The following is a 6926-nucleotide window of genomic DNA, read 5'->3' as shown; positions in this document are numbered from 1 at the left end:
GAAATGTGTGTGAAATGTGTGTAGAATAGCTAGGTGCCGACTATAAATTATCAAACAACAACAAAAGCTATCACGTCCCCGCATAGACAGGGTTATAAAACTTGATAAAATGGACCAAGAATCAAAAGATCATTCTTTGCCATTGGTGTATTTCTGGTTCTTGTGTATTTTTCTTTAAAATATTCAGAATTACCGAATGGTATCGTTTCCAATTATGTATTTTAAATTGATTGTTATCTAATTGGGCCTACACGTGCTATAATTATATTAACTAAAGGAGTGGAATGTTTTAAACATGTTAAAACTAAATATATTCGTGTAAATCTCTTAATAAAAGATTTTAATAAAACTGTCTATGTTTATGCCCAGATGGTAGCCCTAAGTAGAGCAAGGCCGTGACAACCTCATGCTCCGCCAAGACAGCAACACAACATTATTAATGAAATAAAAATGGTAGGCCGAGGTCACAACCGATATACGCCGACTGACACTTTCCCATTCCCTTTACTAGATATAGTTTAGTGGAAATCTACTGACCGAACTATGTTATTGGAAAGTTAAATTCCAAGACTGCTTGAATTGAAAATAAATCAATTTCAATCTGGGTATGTAAAAAGTTTTTGAGAAAAGTGTGTTATGAAATATTCGTATATTCTACAATGTATAGTAAGTTAAGTATACATGTATAAAGAGCATACGATTGAGGAGTAATATTACGTTGTGTGAGATAGCATTACAGAAGTCATTTAATGTCACCTGTTTATCTAAATAAGGTGACAATCCTTCATCATTTGTTTGGAGTCTGACAAAAATTACTCGATTTTTGTCGTTTACGGTATTTTGAGACCCTTTATGGTATCTCATTAAAGTTGTCTTTTTCTTGTTGTTTGCTTATACGGTTATCTCTATGTGTGTATTATTATAATTTATAGTCCAGCGGATTCGTGAAAAAATTGTGCACATTTTGATAAAAGCATGAAACTTGGCACAAATATACTTAAGCATATAGGAAACAAAATAAGGACCCGGGCCATCTCAGATTTTTTCTAAATATAGAAATGGCGGCCATTTTTTCAAGATGGCCGCCAATTTATTAGAAAAATCACTCTATCTCCTATATATGACTAATTTTTGTTGGACTCAGACATATTTAGTGGTATTTTTACTGAAGCATTTCAGCAATTTGAAATAGATCATAAAATAATGCTTTTAATCCCAACAAGTTGACTTATGGCAATATCTTTTGTAATTGAGAATATGTGTTGTACCTTGACACATTTGGTATCAATTTTACTAATGGACATACGCATTTATTTAAGTACATGGCAGTCTCTAATTGACATTTTCGACCCACTAGAAGGCCACCAGTTTATAAAAAAAAAATCTGAAACTATTATGTATATATCTATTAAAGGTTAATATCCTTCAAATATATATACTAAAGGTTAATATCCAAAACACTTAGGAAAAAATATTTGCAAAACTTCGGAAGTGAGATTTTCATGAATGATATGAATGATACACTTGTTCAATATATTATTAGATTTGTCATAGATAGTACCAACAAGGAATTTTTTTATCGAGTTTCGAGTAACCTTTTTCGTGTTTCAAACTCTCTGGAACACAATGCCACACACAACAACAGTTTAGTTGTTTTCATTTTGTACTGAAAATGGTACAACAACGAGGCAATGAAGCAAAAAGCAAATTAGTAGTTCGTGAAATGAAATAAATTAGATTTCCACTTGAATATATAATGTTGTTAACAATGATTTGATAAATTTATAATAAAGTAATACAAACAATATTCTGAATATTGTCAGAATTCGATATCATTTAACACGTAAACAAATTAAAATGTGCTCATTTTTTTCAGATCAATACCGTCAGATAACACGCTTTACTTCCGTATCTGTTATATCTACACACAGTATATTGCCACCAAATTTAACATTTGAAATGTTGGCAGTTACAATTTGTAGCGATATTGTTTGGGGATTTATTGGGTTAAAGGGTCAACCCATCCTTTAGTGTATTAGAATATTACTATAAATAGCGCATTGTATAAAACAATATGATAGTTACGGCAGAATGGTCACCAGCGTCCTAAACGGCCTCACCTTTAAAGTGGACATTGAAAGATAACTGCCCAACGCATGGTATTTGGATATTGTATAATACAACAACGCCATGACAGGTCTATTGCATCAATTAATCAGGAATTTGATTAAACTCGTTAATTTCATTAATACTCCATTAACAAAACTTGTGCATTACGTTTGCAAGTATATTCCGAATTGTTGTTATGCTAATTCCTACGAAGAATTTACGAAATTAATTAAATTGTGTATAATTATAGATTTTGTTTTAATGTACATGTATAGCATAATGGATTTTGATGACAATCAGATTGGTCGTAATTTTTTTTTCAATGGATCTACCTCATCTCACTGTCAACAAGATATGAATATATATGTATCTAATCTGATATTATCCCAACACCGAAATTGTGCATAGGCCACTGTGGTTCGAACTCGAATATACTGAGTGTCTAGACAGGCCCATCTTCTACAAATACGAGCGCATTTTTCGTTTATTCGAAACAACCGGTTTGACAGGTTTTTTTTCAGGTAAAAATCCTGATGGACTTGCCTATAATGGTTTTGCCAAGGCTCGTCTGAATACAATATAAAATCACCATATCCGTCTTTAATTCATAAAACGAACAACTAGGTGCAACCAGTCAAATCTTATAATCGAAAACAGGAACTATTTATGGTACGAATGTCAAATAAAATATTTACCATGTACAATTGTACAAAGTAGCTAGAATGCTAGGGCTCTTTCCAGAGAACATTATACAAGGCTAGTTTTAGAGACATACAGGAGGTCTCTGAAATATAGCTTATCATAGCATTAAACTCAATCGAAAACCTTTGAACTTGTATATATTGCAGCTGAGATTGTCTGATTTAAGCGTTGATTTTTAAAGTAGATTTTAATAGAAAATTTTAACAAAAATTACTATTTTGCCATTTTCACTCAAACTAACTTCAAACAAATTATTTTTTCAAATTATGCTGCCAAAGTAAATCAGTAAATTTGTGACCCGAATTTTGGTCCTATTCTTTCTGCAAATATAGCTGAATATCTTTTCATTATGCAAAATGAGAAAATAAGAATAGGACCAAAATGCCGGTCGGATCGCAAATTCACTCAGCAATTTTACTTTGACAGAGATAATTTACTTTGAAATTAAAAAGAAAAAAATGTGTTCTTGAGTCGTTCGCTAATCTTTAAATACTAGTCTGTTCGTTATCTTTTTAAGTTGTATGTGGAATAGGCCTAACATTTCATTCTTCAGTAATCTATTGAAAACCACCAGTTTTGATGCATTAAGCTGTGAAAATCATTTAAATGGACATACGTATGATGATTTATAAACACTAGTTACAATACAGAATTTGTGCACTGTATAATTCATGTTTTTTTACCTTATGTATTTTAGATGGGAACATTGCTTTAGAAATCACTTGCGAAATGAAATCGTAGACCAAAACTTGTCTTCTAATGTCTTACCGTATGTTCTCATTTCAATGCACTGTGTGATTTTCAGCCCTTGTTTGTGCTATTATTATTGGTGGTGAATAAAATATTTAAAGCTGTTCTTGATTCGAGAGTATGAAAATTACGGCAGTATAACTTTAATAACGAGGTACATATAAATTCAAACGAAACAATTTGGTGTCAGTGTTGTCTTTTGAAGTTAAATGAGATTACAATGTCCTTTAAGCCTCCATTGGTTTTCTATTGTAGCATCAAATTATGCGAAAAATTAATGTGAGCTCACGACATGATCACAATTGTAAATTATATGACTTACAATGTATACATATTTAATTCAACACCAAATGACGTAGTTATGTAATTAAATTTAACGTCCTATTAACAATGGTCAATTAAGGATGTATTCTTCTGAGGTTTCAGTACCGTTGAAGTCTCGTTTCGACTAGAAGTTATGAGATTTTCAAATACAATTTATCAATATCTGTAGCAAGTTGCCAGTTGCAAAATTTTGTAAAAAAAATGCAATTTCTATTCTAAGTAGATTTTTTTATACGGGAATTTTAAGAAATGACCCATTTGGCTGCATTTTTGAAATTGTGGTTTTTGTTTTGTTTTTAGTAGAGACACATTTTTACCATTTTTTACTTAAATTGATTTTATTTTACTCATCACCGCGCCAGCATTTTTGGCTGTATCGAGCTAATTTTTGCTGTAAATCATCACTTGTTTCGGGGTAATTAAAATATGTGAAATGATACACTTTTGTCACTTTATTTTTACATTTAATATTAATTTGAGCACTTTTATTTTTTACTCTAAAATATTGAAAAATAACAAATATTCAAATGGAGCAAAAAAGCAATTACACGGACCCCCAATTTGTCTGCCTGATTTAGAAAGAACAAATCTTTCCCTATCGATATGCAAAATATTGACAAAAGTTTAATACCAGAACTTTTTCTGTAAATGGTTAAAGGGACAATTCAGTTAGGCTAATTATTTTACATAAGCAAGAAGCAAAATATGGCATAAATGCATTGTTCTACATTTCTTATGAAACATATAACATAAAATATTGACAAATTCCACGTCATTGTTTAGTATTTTAATTAATATCGTTGAAATATCAAATCGTTGATCAATACGATTAAGCAGGTACAACATACATTGTAGACGCTGTACCTATACCCGAGCCAAAGTCACGCGTGTTAAACAAATAAACTTCATAACCACTGAAAAGGTGATAAAATAATTTTTAGGCAAGACAATTCACCTAATATGGTAAACACACTCCTCTCAGAGCGATTTGAGCAGTTCTAGACAAAAGTTGCCTTACTCTACGAGCAAGGGACAGGGTTCGGCATACAAGAAGTTCGACCACAATGTGTAATGGCGGACAGCGAGCGAGTTTGAACATCTACACACATGTCACAACTATGGGTTTTTCAGGCATATTACAGTAAAACCGACTAACCTAATTTCCATTAGAACTGGATTTTTCCCGATATATATACAAATTTTAATGTTCTCTTAGACTGAATTGTCCCTTTAAAATTGGCAAAATGGCTGAAAAATTGTGCTTTTTGTACCTTATGATTAAGGGGTTTCATATGTTGTTAGTCTGAGGAAAAATGTGAGGCCAAAAAAATCATTTCTGGTAATCTTTAATCTCTCGTGTATATGGTCATAACGGCAAAATTTCCATAAAACCCAACATTTTGTCAACTACATATGTACAAATGTAGGTATCTTTGAGTGACAATAGCTCAAAAACGAGCACACAGACATTATTTAGTTCTATTTTCTTCTATGGTATGAACTCCTATTTCCTATAATCTATATGAGAAAAAAAGTTTAATATGAGAAAATGTTGACTTCTCAGAGGAGTACATTCTTAAGAACAGGTTGCTGTGTGTACAATGTGTTGCCGTGTGTACAATGTGTTGTCGTGTGTACAATGTGTTGTCGTGTGTACAATGTGTTACGGTGTGTACAATGTGTTGTGGTATGTGCAATATGTTGTCGTGTGTACAATGTGTTGTCGTGTGTACAATGTGTTGTGGTATGTGCAATATGTTGTCGTGTGTACAATGTGTTGTCGTGTGTACAATGTGTTACGGTGTATACAATGTGTTGCCATGTGTACAATGTGTTGTCGTGTGTACAATGTGTTACGGTGTATACAATGTGTTGCCATGTGTACAATGTGTTGTGGTATATACAATGTGTTGTGGTATGTACAATATGTTGTCGTGTGTACAATGTGTTGTGGTATGTACAATGTGTTGTGGTATGTACAATGTATTGCGATGTGTACAATGTATTGCCGTGTGTACAATGTGTTGTCGTGTGTACAATGTGTTGTCGTGTGTACAATGTGTTGCCGTGTGTACAATGTGTTGCGGTATGTACAATGTGTTGCGGTATGTACAATGTGTTGCGGTATGTACAATATGTTGTGGTATGTACAATATGTTGTCGTGTGTTCGTGTGTACAATGTGTTGTCGTGTGTACAATGTGTTGTCGTGTGTACAATGTGTTGCCGTGTGTACAATGTGTTGCGGTATGTACAATGTGTTGCGGTATGTACAATGTGTTGCGGTATGTACAATGTGTTGCGGTATGTACAATGTGTTGCGGTATGTACAATATGTTGTGGTATGTACAATATGTTGTCGTGTGTACAATGTGTTGTGGTATGTACAATGTGTTGTGGTATGTACAATGTATTGCGATGTGTACAATGTATTGCCGTGTGTACAATGTGTTGTCGTGTGTACAATGTGTTGTCGTGTGTACAATGTGTTGCCGTGTGTACAATGTGTTGCGGTATGTACAATGTGTTGCGGTATGTACAATGTGTTGCGGTATGTACAATATGTTGTGGTATGTACAATATGTTGTCGTGTGTTCGTGTGTACAATGTGTTGTCGTGTGTACAATGTGTTGCCGTGTGTACAATGTGTTGCCGTGTGTACAATGTGTTGCGGTGTGTACAATGTGTTGCGGTGTGTACAATGTGTTGCGGTATGTACAATGTGTTGCGGTATGTACAATGTGTTGCGGTATGTACAATATGTTGTGGTATGTACAATATGTTGTCGTGTGTTCGTGTGTACAATGTGTTACGGAGTGTGAGTATTTGTATGTTTTGGGATGCTGCGGTATATTCGTGTTGTCTCCTTGCAGTAATGGAACACTAGCCCTTATTGTACTATATCACTTAAGTATATCAACGAAGACACCGAACAACACACCCCACCAGGTCACAGTAAACTGATAACGGGTGAACCAGTCGCCCCACTCCCTTGATTATGGCGCTAAGCGCTAAGCAGGAAAGACAATGTTGTGTCTTGAC

This window comes from Argopecten irradians, chromosome 2 (assembly GCF_041381155.1).
Source record: "Argopecten irradians isolate NY chromosome 2, Ai_NY, whole genome shotgun sequence".
NCBI classification, from domain to species: Eukaryota; Metazoa; Mollusca; class Bivalvia; order Pectinida; family Pectinidae; genus Argopecten; species Argopecten irradians.
This window is presented reverse-complemented; position numbering follows the sequence as displayed.